Below are 19,997 nucleotides of genomic sequence, written 5' to 3'. Positions count from 1 at the left end.
AACTGTTGTTTCCTGACCTGCATACAGGTTTCTCAAGAGGCAGGTCAGGTGGTGTGGTATTTTCATCTCTTCCAGAATTTTCTACAGTTTATTGTGATCCACACAGTCAAAGGCTTTGGCATAGTCAATAAAGCAGAAATAGATGTTTTTCTGGAACTCTCTTGCTTTTTTGATGATCCAGGGGATATTGGCAATTTGATCCCTGGTTCCTCTGCGTTTTCTAAAACCAGCTTGAACATCTGGAAGTTCATGGTTCATGTATTGAAAAAGGCTGGCTTGGAGAATTTTGAGCATTATTTTACTAGCATGTGAGATGAGCATTGTGTGGTATTTTGAGCATTCTTTGGCATTGCCTTTCTTTGGGATTGGAATGAAAACTGCCCTTTTCCAGTCCTGTGGCCACTGCTGAGTTTTCCAAATTTGCTGCCATATTGAGTGTAGCACTTTCACAGCATCATCTTTCAGAATTTGAAATAACTCAACTGGAATTTCATCACCTCCTCTAGCTTTGTTCGTAGTGATGCTTCCTAAAACCCACTTGACTTCACATTCCAGGATACCTGGCTTTAGGTGAGTGATCACACCATTGTGATTACTGGGTCATGAAGATCTTTTTTTGTACAGTTCTTCTGTGTATTCTTGCCGCCTCTTCTTAATACCTTTTGCTTCTGTTAGGTCCCTACCATTTCTGTCCTTTATCGAGCCCATATTTGCATGAAATGTTCCCTTGGTATAGGCCACTTAAAGTCTTTCTGAGCCCACAGCTACCACTAAACACACCCCTCGACAGGGCCCTGTCCACCAGAGGGACAGGATCCAGCTTCACCAACTGGTGGGAAGCCACCAGTACTTCCCACAAGGAAGCCTGAGCAAGTCTCTTGGATCAGCCTCACTCACAAGGGGGAAGATACCAGAACCAAGGGAAACTATGATCCTGTAGCCTGTGGATTACTTAGACAAAATAAGGTGGCTGAGGAATATGTTCCAGATGAAGGAACAAGACAAATGCCAGAGGAAAACTATGTGAAGTGGAAATAGGCAATGTATTTGAAAAAGAATTCAGAGTAATGATAGTAAGATGATCCAAGATCTTATAAAAAGAATGGAGGAACAGACTAAAAAGATACAAGAAATGTTTAACAAAGAGCTAGAAGATATAAAGGAAAAAACAGAGATAAACAATACAACTAGTGAAATTAAAAATACACTAGAAGAAATCGGTAGCAGAGTAAATGAGGCAGAACAGATAAATGTGCTGGAAGACAAAATGATGGGACTCACTGCGGCAGAACAAAATAAAGTAAAAAGAACATAAATGAATGAGGACAGTTTTAGAGACCTTGGGACAACATTAAATTCACCAAAATTTGCATTATAGATGTCCCAGAAAAAGAGAGAGAGAAAGGGCTTGAGAAAATATTTGAAGAGATCATATCTCAAAATTTCCCTGATATGGAAAAGGAAACAGTCACCCAAGTTCAGGAATTGCAGAGTCCCAGGTAGGATAATGGGCTTCCTTCCTAGCTCAGTCGGTAAAGAATCTGCCTGCAATGCAGGAGACATGGGTTCGATTCCAGGATTGGGAAGATCCCCTGGAGAAGGAAATGGCAACCCACTCCAGTATTCTTGCCTGGAGAATCCCATGGATGGAGGAACTTCGAAGGCTACAGTCCATGGGGTCGCAAGAGTTGGACACAACTGAGCGACTTTCACTTCACTAGGCAGGATAAACCCAGGAAGGAACATGCAGAGATGCATATTGATAAAACTGGGAAAAAAAGAAAAAAGTATTAAAACCAACAAGCAAAAAATAATATACAAGGAAATCCCCATAAGGTTATCAGCTGATTTTTAAGTAGAAACTCTGCAGGCCAGAAGGGAGTGGCATGATATAGTTAAAGTGATGAAAGGGAATAACCTATAACTAAGAATACTATACCCACCAAGGCCCTCATTCAGAATCAACAAAGAAATCAGAAGCTTTACAGACAAGCAAAAACCCAGAGAATTCCACACCACCAAACCAACTTTACAAGAAATGCTAAAGGAACTTCTCTAGGTGGAAACAAAAAGGCCACAACTAGAAACAAACAACAACAACAAAAATTACAAATGGGATCACTCACTGTTAAAGGCAAAGATAAAATAGAAGTGGGAAATCATCTGCACACAAATACAGCATCAAATCTAGCAATTGTGAGAAGTATAAAAAGGCAAGGTATTGGAAATGCACTGGAAATTAAAAGACCAGCAACTTAAAACAATCTTATATTTATATAGACTGCTATATCAAAACTGCATGGTAATCACAAACCAAAAAACTACAATAGATACACAAACAAAAGAAAAAGCAACACCAGCACAACACTAAAATTGTATGTACATCACACCACAAGAAAAGAAAACAAAAGAGAAAGAAAAAAGACCTACAGAAAATATTCATAAAAATGAACAAAATGGCATTAAGCATAAACATTGGTAATTTGCTTAAATGTAAATGGATTATATGCCCCAATCAAAAGACACAGAGTGACTGAATGGATACAAGAACAAGACTTGTATAGGTGCTGTCTACAAGAGACCCACTTCAGATCTAGGGACACAGACAGATTGCAAGTAAGAGAATGGAAAAAGATACTTCATGCAAATGGAATCAAAACAAAGCTGGAGTATCAATACTCATATCAGACAAAATAGACTTTAAAATAAAGGCTGTTACAAGATGCAAAGAAGGACACTACATAATGTCGAGGGATTACCCAGTAAGAAGATATAACAGTTGTAAATGTATATATACACTCAACATATGAGCATCTCAATATGTAAGACAAATACTAACAGCCATAAAAAGAGGAACTGATAGTAACATAATAATAGTAGAGAACTTTAACATTCCCCTTACAACAATGGACAACATATCATCCAGAAAGAAAATCAATAAGGAAACACGGGCATTAAATCACACATTACACCATATAGACTTAATTGCTATATATACAGAGCTACTGCTGCTAAGTCGCTTCAGTCGTGTCCGACTCTGTGCAACCCATAGATGGCAACCCACCAGGCTCCCCAGTCCCTGGGATTCTCCAGGCAAGAACACTGGAGTGGGTTGCCATTTCCTTCTCCAATGCATGAAAGTGAAAGTGAAGTTGCTCAGTTGTGTCTGACTCTTAGTGACCCCATGAACTGCAGCCTACCAGGCTCCTCCGTCCATGGGATTTTCCAAGGCAAGAGTACTGGAGTGGGTTGCCATTGCCTTCTCTGATATACAGAGCATTCCATTCAAAAGCAGCAGAATACTCATTCTTTTCAAGTGCACATGGAACATTTTCCAGGATAGATCACATCTTGGGCCAAAAATTGAGCCTCAGTAAATTTTTAAAACTTAAAATTATATCAAGCATCTTTTGTGACCACAATACTATAAGATTAGAAATCAACTATAAGAAAAAAAAAAAAAAAACCCACAAACTATAAAAACCAGAAACACATAGAGGTTAAATAGTATGCTACTAAATAACTAATGGATCACTGAAGAAACCAAAGAGGAAATAAAAAAATATAGAGAGGCAAATGTAAAAGAAAACATGATGATCCAAAAACACAGCAAAAGCAGTTCTAATATAGAAATTTATAGCAATACAATCTTACCTCAGGAAACAAGAAAAATCCCAAGTAAACAATGTAACCTTACACCCAAAGCAACTAGAGAGACAATTAAAACTCAAAGTTATTAGAAGGAAAGAAATCATAAAGACCAAAGCAGAAATAATTGAAATAGAGACAAAGAGAACAGTAACAAAGATCAATGAACCTAAAAGCTGGTTCTTTGAGAAGGTAAACAAAATTGATAAATCTTTAGCCAGATTCATCAAGAAAAAAGGGAGAGGACTCAAATCAATAAAATTAGAAATGAAAAAGGAGAAGTTACAACTTGCATCACAGAAATACAAAGGATTGTGAGAGATGCCACAAGGAACTATATGCCAATAAACTGAACAACCTAGGAGAAATAAATTCTTAGAAAGGTACAACCTTCCAAGATTGAATCAAGAAGAAATAGTATAAACAGACGAACCACAAGTACTGAAATTGAAACCGAGGGAAAAAACTCCTCCCAGAACAAACATCTAGAAGCAGATGACTTCACAGGTGAATTCAATCAAACTTTTGGAGAAGAGTTAACATCTATCCTTCTGAAATTCTTCCAAAAAATTTCAGAGAAAGGAACACTGCCAAACTTATTCAAGAGGTCCCCATCACTTTGATATCAAACCACAGAAAGACATCACACAAAAAAATTACAGGCCAATAGCACTGAGGAACATAGATGCAAAAATCCTCAACAAAAGTCTAGCAAAATAAATCTAACAATACATTAAAATACATTAAAAGGACCAGACATCATGATCAAATGGGATTCAAGAATTTTTCAATATCTCTAAATGACTGTGATGCACCCCATTAACAAATTGAAGAATAAAAACCATATGATCATGTCAACAGAATCAGAAAATTATTTTAATAAAATTAAATACCCATTTATGATACTTTCCAGAAAATGGGCACAGAGGGAACCTACTGCAACATAATAAAGGCCATATGTGACAAAATCATAGGTGACATCACACTCAGTGGTGAAAATCTGAAAGCCTTTCCTGAAATCTGAAAGCTAAGATCAGGAACAAGACAAGGGTGTCCATTCTCACCACCTTATTCAACATACTTTTGGAAGCCCTAGCCATGGCAGTCAGAGAAGAAAAAGAAATGAAAGGAAGCCAAATTGTAAAAGAAAAATTAAAACAGTCACTCTTTGCAGATGACATAATACTATACATAGAAAATCCTAACGATGCTACCAGTAAAATTCTAGAACTCATCAATGAAATGATAAAGCTGCTTTCCATTTGTTTTCTTTGGCAAAAATTTATTCATGTCTTTTGCCCATTTTTAATTGATGATGAAGATGATGAACTATAAAACTACCCAGAGATTTAATCATTCTTTCCTGAAAATTCTTACCAGATATAGTACCTTTAAACCCTGGTATCAGGGTGACAGGGTAACAGGCAGGAAGGCTAGGGGTCTCCAAACAGAGGAAATAGGCTGCAAGCGTCAGGCATTTTTTCTCTCTCTCTTAAGCTGCAGGAAGAAACAAACTACAAGTGTCAATTTTTTTCCCTTCTCTATACAAAATTAAAAGTTTTCTCTTAAAATTCTGTGCTGCCATGATGACACCTGATTCCACCTGAACTTAGTTTAGTTCAGTTCAGTCGCTCAGTTGTGTCAAACTCTGCAACCCCATGAATCGCAGCAGGCCAGGCCTCCCTGTCCATCACCAACTCCCAGAGTTCACTCAGACTCACATCCATCGAGTCACTGATGCCATCCAGCTATCTCATCCTCTGTCGTCCCCTTCTCCTCCTGCCCCTCAATCCCTCCCAGCATCAGAGTCTTTTCCAATGAGTCAACTCGTCACAAGAGGTGGCCAAAGTACTGGAGTTTCAGCTTCAGCATCATTACTTCCAAAGTCAAATCTTGAGCTAACCAATGCGTTTTTCTTATGGAAATGTTTTTCTTAAGCTATGTTAATGAACTATGTTTTAACCCTAGACTCTGTCTTTCTTCAAGTCAATTCGTTCAGCTTAAGACTCAGAACCGATAAGGGCTCAACAAACCAGTAAGTTTCACTCAAACAATTGTTCTCCTAATCTATGTTCAGTTCAGTTCAGTTCAGTTCAGTCGCTCAGTCGTGTCCGACTCTTTGCGACCCCATGAATCGCAGCACGCCAGGCCTCCCTGTCCATCACCAACTCCCGGAGTTCACTCAGACTCACGTCCATCGAGTCAGTGATGCCATCCAGCCATCTCATCCTCTGTCGTCCCCTTCTCCTCCTGCCCCTAATCCCTCCCAGCATCAGAGTCTTTTCCAATGAGTCAACTCTTCGCATAAGGTGGCCAAAGTACTGGAGTTTCAGCTTCAGCATCATTCCCTCCAAAGAAATCCCAGGGCTGATCTCCTTAAGAATGGACTGGTTGGATCTCCTTGCAGTCCAAGGGACTCTCAAGAGTCTTCTCCAGCACCACAGTTCAAAAGCATCAATTCTTCGGTGCTCAGCCTTCTTCACAGTCCAACTCTCACATCCATACATGACCACAGGAAAAACCATAGCCTTGACTAGACGGACCTTTGTTGACAAAGTAATGTCTCTGCTTTTGAATATGCTATCTAGGTTGGTCATAACTTTCCTTCCAAGGAGTAAGCGTCTTTTAATTTCATGGCTGCATTCATCATCTGCAGAATTGTCCATAGTTTATCGTGATCCCTATGTTAATGAAACTATATATTTGCTTGGAAACCTGCCTTTCTTTAAGATTCATGTCAGTTGTTTTATCACCTGGGATGAATCACCTTGTGCCAATATTGTCTCAAAATTCATGTGGATGAGGGTGCCACTCTGAGTTTTGAGACATTTCCTTTCTCTAATTAGCAGCCTGCTGATAGATACGTAACATACTGCTAAGGATAGCAGGGGGGCACTCTTTCTGCCCCCTTCTGATGTCTATGTCAGAAGCTTTATCTCTTTTACACTTTAATAAAACTTTATCACACAAAAGCTCTGAGTGATCAAGCCTCATCATTTGATTTCCTCTCTTCTGGAGGCCAAGAATCCTGGCATCTTTCAGGGCTCAGCAACAACCTTTCATCTTGGGGGCTTGTCCCGAATCTGAACCTGGGACCTCTCGTGCCTGAGGCAAGAACCGTAACCTGTAGACCAAAACAACCTTTCAAGGGTAAACTGGAACATTTACTACAACATTTCTGGGGATCTACCAGGTGCTTTAGGAAATTGAGATTTCATTTTTTCATTATTATTATTGAGAACTACATCTCTCATGTATGTACTATTCATGTGGACTATTCTATAATTTCTACACAAGGAATATTATTCTTACTCTAAAATAGCCAAAATGCTTATGTTGTTGACTGCAGGTTTATCAATCGAGGACACAAACAAGCAAGTCCTTAGGTGTATTATCAGGATGCAATATCAAGAACAATAATAATTAATTGCACTATGTACTTCCTTTCTAAAGTGAAAGTGAAGTCACTCAGTCATGTCTGACTCTTTGCGACCCCATGGACTGTAGCCTACTAGGCTCCTCCATCCATAGGATTTTCCAGGCAAGAATACTGGAGTGGGTGGCCATTTCCTTCTCCAGGGGATCTTCCCAACCCAGGGATTGAACCAAGGTCTCCTGCACTGCAGACAGACGCTTTACCATCTGAGCCACCAGGGAAGCCCACTTCCTTTCTAAGGAAAGAAGTAAAGCAATGCAAATATTAGAAATGTTAGAAGATATATCAGTTTGCATATATTATATTCAAGACCACATATCATAGGCAAAGCATATATATGAATCTCAAACATGAGGCCACAGTTGCCTAGGTCTCTTAATTGTGAGTAGTCCACGAATGCTTAAAGCATATCACAACACTATAACCACCCTAAAAAATACAATGAAAATGAATTGTTTAAACATTTTTAGGTTATAATAAATATTCACCATAGAATAATAAAACTTCTGAAGTTTCATTTAAAGTAAATTCAGAAGATAGATGAAAGTTTCTCAAAAGGATCTTGGAAATTATGCCAGTCATTTATGAGATGAAAATCTATTATAATCTTCATGTTTCCCAATTGAATGAAACTTTCATAGAGCCCTGTTTTCACTAGTCCAATGCTTTATTTGAAATTTGAGTCACCACATGCTACACTGGTGTTGCCACTCACATAAAATCATAGACTTGTATACCAGTCTATGGTATCAGACATGCAGACTATCAATCAGACATGCAGAAAGAAAAAAAGAAAATAAAAAGTACCAAAAAACTGGCATCAAAATGCTTGAAAACTAAAAACTGAAGAGCACTAAACTATTTGGAAAATTCCTGCCAATTAGGATCAGATATTAAGAAGGCATTCAACAAATAACTAATTTATTTAGGAAATATGCATATTCACAAATATACATAATAGTTCCAGAAAGCACCTAGCAGGAATAAAGTTTAAATTTCAGTGTACAAGTGGCTAGATTGAATGCAGGAAGATACGATGGTAAAAGTACAGTCAAAAATGACGAAAAAGTCTTCTTACTAAGTAGTCTGTAATGAAGAACAAAAAATGGACAATATTCAATGATGAAAAATAAAAATTTTAATGGTAAATAATTTATTTGACATATCTTTATATCAAAAACAAATATAGAATGCAATCAAAAGCACCATTAATTATGCAATAGTTGATTTACACAACATGGAATGATTAAAGAAAGAAGAAATTCCTACTGGTTCTTCAATGTCTGTTAAAACTATAGATGACAAACAGGACACTGCTGCTGTTGCTGTTCAGCCTCTTAGTCCTGTCTGACTCTCAGAGTCCCCATGGACTGTAGCATGGCAGGCTTCTCTGTCCTCCACTATCCCCCAGAGTTTGCTCAGATTCATGTCCTTTGAGTCAGTGATGCTATCTTTCTATCTTATCCTCTGCTGCCTTCTTCTCCTTTTGCCTTCAATCTTTCCCATCATTGAGGTCTTTTCCAATGAGTTGGCTCTTCACATCAGGTGGCCAAAGTATTGGAGCTTCAGCTTCAGAAACAGTCCTTCCAATGACTATTTAAGGTCAATTTCCTTTATGATTGGTTTCATCTCCTTGAAGTCCAAGGGACTCTGAAGACTCTTCCTCAGCACAACAATTTGAAAGCACCAATTCTTCTGCACTTAGCCTTTTTTATAGTCCCACTCTCATGTAAATACATGACTACTGGAAAAACCACAGCTTTGACTATATGGACCTTTCTTGGCAGTGATGTCTCTGCTTTTTAATATGCTGTCTAGGTTTGTCATAGCTTTCCTTCCTTACTTTCATGTCTTTAGTCACCATCATCAGTGATTTTGGAGCCCAAGAAAATAAACTTTGTCATTACTTCCACTTTATTTCCTTTTATTTGCCATACAGTGATGGGACTGGATGCCATAATCTTAGATTTTCTTAAAGTTGGTTTTCAAGCCAGCTTTTTCACTTTTCTCTTTCACCTTCATTAAGAGGCTCTTTAGTTTCTCTTTATTTTCTGCCATTAAAGTGCTATCATCTGCATATCTGAGGTTGTTGATAATTATCCTGGAAATCATGATGTCATATGTGATTCATCCAGGTCAGCATTTCACATGATGTACTCTACAAATAAGTTAAATAAGCAGGGTGATGATATACATCCTTGCTGCACTCCTTTCCAAATTTGAACCTGTCCATTGTTCCATGTGTGGTTCTAATTATTGCTTCTTGACCCACATACAGGTTTCTCATGGGAGAGGTAAGGTGGTCTGGTACTCCCATCTTTAAGAATTTTCCAGTTTGTTGTGGTCAGCACAAAGGCTTTAGTGAAGTCAATGAAGCAGAAATAAATGTTTTTCTGAAACTACCTTGCTTTCACGATGATCCAGTGAATGCTGGCAATTTGATCTCTGGTTCCTCTACCTCTTTGAAACCCAGCTTATGCAAGACACTAGGCTTCTATTTTCCTTGGTAAAAATACACAATGTGGCTATGTGACCACATGAATTTATGCCCAAGAAATCAGATATATGGAGAAAGGCCCATGGGCTTAGTACCACTCAACCTTGCAATGCCCTGCATGGGAATATTCAGGCTGTGCAAAAGGGCCGTCATTGTGTGCTGCAGCGTCCTCTCCAGTGACCTGACAAAACTCCCCAAACAGTAATGCAACTACTCCCTACTCAGTCCATGTCATGGGGCCAACCTCTTACTTTGGGCAAACAGGGCCTCATGCTGCAGATGATACCAGGTCTTCAAATGGCTCTCAAAGGCCTTATTAGGAAGGTAATCTCAGAGGTATTTCTTCTCTAGGAGGAGACATCTTTAAAAGCTGTGGCCCCCAGAGAGGAAAAATGCCCTAGGAGACACAAGAGGCCTGAGTTGGCCAGTGAAGCAAAACCCACTAAAGGGTCCATCAGAAACAACTGGCCTCACCGTTGTTTGCCATGCCTGAACATGACCTGGTCAAGTCTTATGGTATCCCAGGGACTGTGCTTCATCTTTCGACAGCAAGCAGCACCTACCTGCCAAGATCTGGTGGATGGGTTCCTGCCAGCCTCTTAACATTGCCAGGCCTGGGGATGATCCCTCTTCTTGGGAGACTGCAAAGCACACATCACAGGTGACTGACCCCCAGTGGATCAGCATGCTCTGCATGGAGGTATGCAGAAACCTGTGTGTGGATGTTCTTCAGGGACCAGGGAAGCAAACATTGCCTCCGTGACCCATATGACTAGAATTCAAGCCTAACAAAAGGTTCTTCAGTGTTCAAGATCTTAACCCATCAAGATGGTGCCACCATCTTGACAGAAGTCAAGAAGTCCTACTTTGTGAGGAATGAGATCACAAAAAAGACTTGGCCATCTGGACTGCCTTGAGGAAGGCCTCCTCTGCAGTCTAACACTTCTGGAGCCTGTGTCTAGGACCAAAGAGAGCCACTCACCTCAAATCATTCAGGCCATTGCAAGATCCTCGGCAAAACATCTGATAGAAAGACAAAATTTGAGAGAAGGAGACAAATAAAGGCCTGCCAACATCCTCTGGGTGGGCAGTGGAGGCTCAATTCCGTTCAGTTGTTCAGTTGTGTCCAACTCTTTGCAACCTCATGAACCGCAGCATGCCAGGCCTCCCTGTCCATAACCTACTTCCGGAGTTTACTCAAACTCATGTCCATTGAGTTGGTGATGCCATGTAGCCATCTCATCCTCTGTCGTCCCCTTCTCCAACTGCCTTCAATATTTCCCAGCATCAGGGTCTTTTCAAATGAGTTAGTTCTTTCTATCAGGTGGCCAAAGTATTGGAGTTTCAGCCTCAACATCAGTCCTTCCAATGAACACTCAGGACTGATCTCCTTTAGGATAGACTGGTTGGATCTCCTTGCAGTCCAAGGGACTCTCAAGAGTCTTCTCCAACACCACAGTTCAAAACCATCAATTCTTCAGTGATCAGCTTTCTTTATAGTCCAACCCTCACATCCATACATGACCACTGGAAAAACCATAGCCTCGACTAGATGGAACTTTGTTGGCAAAGTAATGTCTCTGCTTTTTAATATGCTGTCTAGTTTGGTTATAACTTTCCCTCCAAGGAGCAAGCATCTTTTAATTTCATGGCTGCAGTCACCATCTGCGGTGATTTTGGAGCCCAGAAAAATAAAGCCAGCCACTGTTTTCACTGTTTCCCCTTCTATTTGCCACAAAGTGATGGGATCAGATGCCATGATCTTAGTTTTCTGAATATTGAACTTTAAGCCAACTTTTTCAGTCTCCTCTTTCATCAAGAGGTTCTTTAGTTTTTTTCTCTTTCTGCCATAAGGGTGGTGACATCTGCATTTTTGAGGTTATTGATATTTATCCTGGCAGTCTTGATTTTAGCTTTTGCTTCATGCAGTCCAGTGTTTCTCATGATGTACTCTGCATATAAGTTAAATAAGCAGGGTGACAATATACAGCCTTGACGTACTCCTTTTCCTATTTGGAACCAGTCTGTTGTTCCATGTCCAGTTTTAACTAAATCTGCATACAGATTTCTCAAGAAGCAGGTCAGGTATTCCCATCACTTTCAGAATTTTCCACAGTTTACTGTGATCACACAGTCAAAGGCTTTGGCATAGTCAAGAAAGCAGAAATAGATGTTTTTCTGGAACTTTCTTGATTTTTAGATGATCCAGCAGATGTTGGCAATTTGATCTCTGGTTTCTCTGCCTTTTCTAAATCCAGCTTGAACATCTGGAAGTTTATGGTTCATATATTGCTGAAGCCTGGCTTGGAGAATTCTAAGCATTACTTTGCTATCATGTGAGATGAGTACAACTGTGCAGTAGTTTGAGTATTCTTTGGCATTGCCTTTCTTTGGGATTGGAATGAAAACTGACCTTTTCCAGTCCTGTGGCCACTGCTGAGTTTTCCAAATTTGCTGCCATATTGAGTGCAGCACTTCCACAGCATCATCTTTCAGGATTTGAAATAGCTCAACTGGAATGCCATCACGTCCACTAGCTTTGTTCATAGTGATGCTTCCTAAGGCCCGCTTGACTTCGCATTCCAGGATGTCTGGCTCCAGGTGAATGATCACACCATCGTGGGTATCTGGATCATGAAGATCTTTTTTGTACAGTTCTGTGTATTCTTGCCACCTCTTCTTAATATCTTCTGCTTCTGTTAGGTTCCTACCATTTCTGTCCTTATTGAGTCCATCTTTGCATGAAATGTTCCCTTGGTATCTCTAATTTTTTTGAAGAGATCTCTAGTCTTTCCCAGTCTTTTGTTTTCTTCTATGTCTTTGCACTGATCACTGAGGAAGGCTTTCTTATCTCTCCTTGCTATTCTTTGGAACTCTGCATTCAGATGCTTATATATTCCTTTTCTCCTTTGCTTTCACTTCTCTTCTTTTCACAGCTATTTGTAAGGCCTCCTCAGACGGCCATTGTGCTTTTTTGCATTTGTTTTTCCTTGGGGATGGCCTTGGTCCCTGTCTCCTGTACAATGTCATGAACCTCTGTCCATAGTTCAGGCACTCTGTCTATCAGATCTAGTCCCTTAAATCTATTTCTCACTTTCACTGAAAAATCATAGGAATTTTATTTAGGTCATAGCTGAATGGTCAAGTGGTTTTCCCTACTTTCTTCAATTTAAGTATGAATTTGGCAATAAGGAGTTCATGATCTGAGCCACAGTCAGCTCCCAGTCTTGTTTTTGCTGACTGTATAGAGCTTCTCCATCTTTGGCTGCAAAGAATATTCAATCTGATTTTGGTGTTGGACACCCGGGTGATGTCCATGTGTAGAGCCTTCTCTTGTGTTGTTGGAAGAGGATGTTTGCTATGACCAGTGCATTCTCTCGGCAAAACTCTGGAGGTAGGGAACAGGAAAGAAAACCAAAGGCAGGACCAGGCCTTGGCCACATGGAAGCCCTTAGGCACTGTAGAGACATAAGGGCTTTCTTTGAGGGATAAGGTACCTCTGCAGTCAAATCCCAGGGCTCCAGAAGGAACAGAAAGATCCCTGACATCCTGCCCCTGGACTGCCGTGTCCATTGGGCCTCAGTGTAATTGTACTGAGCATGACTTTTGGGTCATCATCTCTCTTCAGGACTATATGCATTCAATTCATCATGCCAAACAATGCACTTCCCACTCATTGCATCTACGCACAGGGACTTGAGTTAGCTTATCTCTGATGCTTTCTGGAAATGAGTATGCCCCACGGGACGAGAGTCTGCCTACCCCAGATTCTAGACCAAGACACATCGACTGGCCTGGGGGCAGCAGGCCACACTCAGATCTTCCTTCCTCTCTGGCATTGTCTGTCTAGAGAGAAGCATGACTGGTGTGAGAACACTTAGTCTGTCCATGAAGGATTTGGTGGTCACATGGTTTACACCTTCATGCAATAAATATGCTACAAGACACACCTACAGTGACATATCCAGGATCAAGAGAAAGTGACAAAATTCATTTATACACAAATCCCTGACTGAAATGCATACCTACCACCAACCTTCCTCGCTACCTCTCCAGCTTCCTATCTCCCTACTTTTCTAGCTCCCTACCTCCCTACCTCCTTACTTTTCTCCCTTACATCCTTTCACCCATCTTACCTACTGCCAAATGTGAGGGAAAGAGTGAATGAGTGGATCAGTTCATGAGGGAGTAGATGAATAACTGATCCAGGGAGGAAGAAATGGTGAATCAATAAAGGAGTAATGAGAGAAAGCAGAGCTTCATGGGCTCTCCACCTGGCAGAAGGTCCGGCAAGAGGGCCTCTTGGTTACCAAGATTCTATGGTTGTATCTTGGAGGACAAGATGTTCCTCTGAGTTCTAATCTGGCCTTTGTGAGCAAGGAGTGGGCAAAAAGACATGGAGCTTGGCCACTTGCCACAAACATACAGAAAAATGAAGCAACAAGCATGAAATGATGCTCAAGGAAGCAGATATCTGGATTTGGGGTGCGTGGGCTCAGCACCAGTCAACCTGGCAATGCCCTGCACAGGAGCATTCAGGCTGGGGACAGGAGACATTGTCATCTGGTGTAGCCTCACCTCCAATGGCTTGCCAAAGCCCTTGCAACAACAACAGTGCAACCACTCCCTGTTTGGTTCACATCATGAAGCCACTCCTCTACTTCAGGCCAATGGGGCCTCACAATGAACATGATACCGGGGCTCTGAAGGGCTCTCAGCAGCCTTACTAAGAAGGTAAATTTGGAAGGGTTTCTCTTCTGGGGTTGCTATCATTGAAGGCTGTGGCCCCCAGAGAGGAAGAACGCTGCAGGAGATTCAAGGGGACTGAGTGGACAAACAGGACAAAACATGTTAAAAGGCCTATCAGAACAACTGGTCTCATGAGAGCTTGTCATGCCTGAAAATGATCTGGCCAAGCACCATGGAATCTCAGGGGCTACCCTTCAGCTTTCTCAACAGCCAGCAGTGTCCACGTGCCTAGACAGGTTCATGCCTGCCTCTCCCTGTTTTCAGGCCTGAGGCAGGATCCTTCCCTACAAAAAATTATCGGGAAACTGAAAAGGACACACCATAGGTGACCATCCTCTCAGTAGATCAGTGTGCTCTGGACAAAGATGTGCAGAGACCTATGTGTGGATCGATGTTCCCCAGGGGGCAAGGGAAGCAAACATTGCCTCTGTGTACAATATGACAAGAATTCAGGTTTAACGAAAGGCTTTTCAGTGCCCTAGTTCCTAGCCTGTTGTAATGGTGCCACAGCAATAGCTCCCCTTTTGTGAGAACTGAGGTTCCTGCAAGGACACCCCTCTCTTGACTGCCTTGACGCTCACCTCCCCCACAGTCCGTCTTCCTCTGGGGCGTGTGTTAAGGACAAAAGAGAGCCATTAACCTTGAATCATTCAGGCCGTGGCAAGATCCTTGCCAGAATGTCTGACTGAAAGACACAATTCAAAAAGAAGGTGCTAAGGAAAGGGCCAGTGTATGTCCTTCAGGTGAGTGGTGAAAGCAAGGATTAGGAAAGAAAGCCAAAGGCAGGGCCAGTCCTTGGCCACATGGAAGCCCCTAGTCACTGTAGAGAGTATTTAAGTACACTCTCTGTGGGATAGGGTGCCTCCACAGCCAAATCCCAGGGCTCCAGAAGGTACAGAGAGACCTCCTGCTTCTGCACGGACATGTCCATTGGGTCTCTGCATAATCTTTTTGAGAATGATTTTTAGGTCATCATCTTTCTTCAGGCCATATAAATTCTAAACATTGATACAACTGAGGCACTTCCCTCATATCACATTCAGGCACAGGCACCTGAGTAGGCTTACCTCTGAAGCTTTCTGGAAATGGGTATGTCCCAAAGATTGTGAGTTTTTGGCTACCCCAGGTGCTGCACCAAGGCTGACATTTATTCCCCAGGAGCAGCAAGCCACACTCAGATCTTCCTTCCTCTGGGGACGTTGTCTGTCTATAGAGCAAAAAGATACCTGTGAGAACTCCTTGTTATTTCTTGTAGGCTTCGATGGTCACATGTGCTACATCTTCATGCAGTGAATAATGCTACAAGACATACCTAGAACAAGACATACAGGATCCCAAGAAAGTGACAAAATGAACTTACACACAGAGACACAAACCCCTGGCTGAAATGCATGACTGCCACCCGTCTTCCTCCCTACCTCTCTAGTTCTCTACCTCCCCACCTCCTTACTTTTATTCATCCTTCCCTCCCACCCTACCTACGGCCAAACATTAGGGAATGAGTGAATGAGTGGGTAAGTGCATGAGTGAGTACATGAATAGCATGACTAGGAGGGAAGAAATGGTAATTCCATAAAGGAATTGAGAGAGAAGGCAGACCCCCGTGGGTTCTCCACCTGACAGAACCTCTTGGCTGCCAAGATTCTACAGATGTGTCTTGTGGAATGGAGACATTCCTCTAAGCTCAATTCTTGCCTGTTCAAGCAAGGGGTGGCTGAGGGGACATTGTGTCTGGTCACTTGCTGCCAACACACAGAGAATGAGGCCATGATGTCCCATGGAATTGATTCTGAAGGAAACAGCTATCTGGTGACAGGGCACACAGACCCAGCACTAGTCAACCTGGCAACACCCTACATAGGAATGTTCAGGCTGGAGCAGGAGCCACTGTTGCCTGGAGCAGCATCCCCTCCTGTGTCCCACCAAAGGCCCCAAACAACACCAATGCAATTACTGCTCGCTTGACCCTTGTGACGGTGTCACAGCTCTCCTTCAGGCAAGTGGGGCCTCATGCTGGGGCTGATACAGTGGCTTACCAAAAAGGTATACTTGGAAGGGGTTTCTCTTCTGGGGGGTACAATCATTGAAGGCTGTGACCCCAGAGTGGAAGATCACCCCAGGAGATGCAAGGTGCCCAAGTGGGTGAACAAAACAAACACATCAAGGGGCCCATCAGGAACAAATGGCCACACTGAAAACTCACTATGCCTGAAAGTGATCTGGCCAAGCCCCATGGGGCTGCCCTTCAGCTCTCTCAACAGCAACAGCGTCTGCTTGCCAAGACCCAGTGGACCAGTTACTACCTGCTTATCACCATTGCCAGGCTTGGGGCACAATCCTTCCCTCCCAACCATTCTTGGGAGACTGGAAAGCACACACCATAGGTGACCATCCCCTCAGGTGACCAATGTGCTCTGCATGGAAGTTTCCAGAGACATTTGTGTGGATGTTCCCCAGGGAACCAGGGAAGCTAACACTGTCTTGATGTCCAGTCTGACTAGAATTCAGGTTTAACGAAAGGCCTTTTAATGTCCAAGATCCTAGCCTGTCTAGATGGCATTGTAGAATACGTTCACCCTTTGTGATGACTGAGGTTCCCACAAGGACTCCTCCCTTTGGACTGCCTTGGGGTGTGCCTCCCTCATAGCTCTTCATCCTCTGGTGCTCATGTCCAGGAAAAAAGGGAACCATTCACTTTGAATCATCCAGGTTGTAGTGAGACCCTCACCAGAATGTCTTACTGAAAGACAAGATGCAAAGAGAAGGACCTAAGGAAAGGCCTTGCCTATGGCCTCCAGGTAGGTGGTGGAAGTAGGGATCAGCAAAGAAAGTCAAAGGCAGGACTAGGAATTAGCCTATGTAAAAGACCCTACACAAGGTAGAGACACAGGGGCTCTCCTTGTGGGATCAGTTGCCTCCACACCCAAATTCTAATGCTCCAAAAGGGACAGAACGACAGGACCTTTTGCCCTTGGACTGCCACTTCCATTCAGCTCAGCACAATCCTATTGAGCATAATTTTTATGTCATTTTCTCTCTTTAGGACCATATGACTTCTCATCATTAAGCCAAAAAAAAGCATGCTCCACACATTGCATCTATACCAAGAGTCTGAGTAGGCTTGCCTTCAGTGCATTCTGGAAATGATGAAGCCCCAAAGCATGTGAGTTTCTGTCTACCCCAGGTGCTGCACCAAGGCTGACATCGATGGCCCTGGAGGCAACAGTTATGAGTCAGATCTTCCTTCCTTTGGGGCATTGTCTGTCTATAGAGAAGCACAACAGCTGTGCTGACATCTAGTTTGGCCCTGTAGGCTTTGGTAGTCATGTTCGTCTAGTCAAGGCTATGGTTTTTCCTGTGGTCATGTATGGATGTGAGAGTTGGACTGTGAAGAAGGCTGAGCACTGAAGAATTGATACTTTTGAACTGTGGTGTTGGAGAAGACTCTTGAGAGTCCCTTGGACTGCAAGGAGATCCAACCAGTCCATTCTGAAGATCAGCCCTGGCATTTCTTTGGAAGGAATGATGCTAAAGCTGAAACTCCAGTACTTTGGCCACCTCATGCGAAGAGTTGACTCATTGGAAAAGACTCTGATGCTGGGAGGGATTGGGGGCAAGAGGAGAAGGGGACCACAGAGGATGAGATGGCTGGTTGGCATCACTGACTTGATGGACGTGAGTCTGGGTGAACTCCGGGAGTTGGTGATGGACAGCGAGGCCTGGCATGCTGTGATTCATGGGGTCGCAAAGAGTCGGACACGACTGAGCGAATGATCTGATCTGATGCTATATCTTCATGCAGTGAATGATGCTAAAAGACCTATCTAGAGTGATAAATCCAAGAACCCAAGAAATCAACAAAATTCATCTATCTATACAAAGTGACGCAAACCCCTGGGTAAAATATACTACCACTGACCTTCCTTGCTACCTCTCCAGCTTTCTATGTCCCCTATCTCTAGTTATCTACCTCTTTACTTTTCTTCATCCATCCTTACCTCCCAACCAACCTACTGCCAAACCTGAGGAAACAAGTGACTAGCATATCAGTGCTTGAGTGAATACTTAAGTAATGTGTCCAGAGAGGGAAAAATGGCAACTCCACAAAGGTGCCCCAAGAGAAGGGAGAGCCTCGTGGGCTCTATACCCAGAAGAAGGCCCAGCACAAGGGCCTCTCAGTCACTAAAATTCTATAGATGTGTTCTGGAAAACAGAGATGTACCTCTCAGATCGATCTTGGTCTGTGCAAGCAAGGGGTGGAATTGAAGACATGGGGCTAGGCCACTTGCAGCCAACACACAGAAAATGAGTCCACAGAGTCCCACAGCATGGATTCTTGAGGAAGCAGGTATCTGGTGACAGGGCACAAAGGCTCAGGACCAGTCAACCTGTCAATGCCTTGCATGGGAACATTCAGGCTGGGAACAGGAGGCCTCATCACCTGGTGTGTGTCCTCTCCCACGGCCTGCTGAAGGCCCCAAACAAAACCAACACAACTTTTCCTGGATTGACCCACATCTTGAGGCCATTGTTCTACTCCAGGCAAATATAGCCTCATAATGGAGATGCTACCAGGGCTCTGAAGGACTTGCAACAGCCTTACTAGAAAGTTAAGCTCCAAAAAGGTTTCTTCTCTGGGGGTGTGATCACTGAAGGCCATGCCCCCCAGAGAGGGAGAACGCTTCAAGATATGCCTGGGGCCCAAGTGGAAAAATGAAAAACCCATCAAAGGGCTCATCAGGAACAAGTGGTCTCACCAAGACCCTGGCATGCCTGTAAGTTAATTAGCCACATCCCATGGAATCTCAGGGGCTACTCTTTATCTCTCTTAACAGCCAGCACCATCTAACTTCCAAGACCCACTGGACAGGTTCCTGCCTCTCACCATTGCCAGGTCTAGGGCATAATCTTTCTCTATCTGCTTGTTCTTTAGAGACTGTGAAGCACACAAACAGGTGACCATCCCCTTAGTCATTCAGCAAGCTCTGTGTGAAAGTGTGCAGAGACCTGTGTGTGGATATTCCTCAGGGAGCCAGGAAACAAACACTGCCTCCATGATCAATCTGATTAGAATGTAGGACCAATAGACAGCATTTCAGTCTCCGAGATCATAGATGGTCTTGAAGGCACTGCAGCAGAAGTTCCCCTTTGAGAGGACTGTGGACCACAAACAACTCCCCACGCTTGACTGCCTTGAGGTGGGCCTACTCCATAGCCCAGTGTCCTCCGGGGCCCATGTTAAGGACCAAAGAGTCACTCACCTTGAATTGTTCAGGTTACAGTGAGGCCTTCTCCAGAATGTCTGACTGAAAGACACAATTTGAAGAGAAGTAGCTAAAGAAAGGTCCTGGCTATGTCCTCTGGGTGGGTGGTGGAAGCAGGGATCAGGAAAGAAAGCCAAAGGCAGGACAGGCTTTGGTCACATGGAAGCTCCTGGGCACTGTGGAGACTCAGGGATAGGGTGCCTCCACACTCAAATCCCAGGGCTCCAGAAAGGACAGAAGAAACCACAACCTCTGGGCCCTGTAATGTCACTTCCATTGAGCCTCACCATAGTCCTATTGAGCATGACTTTAGATCACCATCTCTCTTCAGGACCATATGAGTTCTCATCATCAGCCCAAATGAGGCATGCCCTACGCATTGCATGCATGCACAGGCACCTGA

The 19,997-nt window shown here is 42.9% G+C and overlaps 1 long non-coding RNA gene and 4 other non-coding genes across 8 annotated transcripts in view; all 5 read right to left on the bottom strand.

Moving 5' to 3' along the window:
• The window catches only part of LOC101907203 (uncharacterized), a 143,176-nt gene that overhangs the window by 117,759 nt on the left and 5,420 nt on the right, over nucleotides 1-19,997 (bottom strand). For all 4 annotated transcript variants that reach the window (XR_009492081.1, XR_239064.5, XR_009492080.1 and 1 more), the window contains exons 3-4: nucleotides 19,592-19,636; nucleotides 15,398-15,537 (exon numbers count right to left, since the gene is read on the bottom strand). This is a non-coding gene — a long non-coding RNA (uncharacterized lncRNA). The remainder of the gene's footprint in view (nucleotides 1-15,397; nucleotides 15,538-19,591; nucleotides 19,637-19,997) is intronic.
• LOC112443255 (small nucleolar RNA SNORD115) lies at nucleotides 13,156-13,236 on the bottom strand. Its single transcript, XR_003031601.1, has one exon. It is a non-coding gene; the product is annotated as a small nucleolar RNA SNORD115 (small nucleolar RNA).
• LOC112443254 (small nucleolar RNA SNORD115) lies at nucleotides 15,263-15,342 on the bottom strand. The gene has a single exon (XR_003031600.1). It is a non-coding gene; the product is annotated as a small nucleolar RNA SNORD115 (small nucleolar RNA).
• On the bottom strand, nucleotides 17,322-17,400 carry LOC112443252 (small nucleolar RNA SNORD115). Its single transcript, XR_003031598.1, has one exon. It is a non-coding gene; the product is annotated as a small nucleolar RNA SNORD115 (small nucleolar RNA).
• Nucleotides 19,873-19,952, bottom strand: LOC112443251 (small nucleolar RNA SNORD115). The gene has a single exon (XR_003031597.1). It is a non-coding gene; the product is annotated as a small nucleolar RNA SNORD115 (small nucleolar RNA).

This window comes from Bos taurus, chromosome 21 (genome assembly GCF_002263795.3).
Source record: "Bos taurus isolate L1 Dominette 01449 registration number 42190680 breed Hereford chromosome 21, ARS-UCD2.0, whole genome shotgun sequence".
In the NCBI taxonomy this organism is placed as follows: domain Eukaryota; kingdom Metazoa; phylum Chordata; class Mammalia; order Artiodactyla; family Bovidae; genus Bos; species Bos taurus.
Note: the sequence above shows the minus strand (reverse complement) of the source record. Positions and strands in the feature narration are given on the sequence as shown.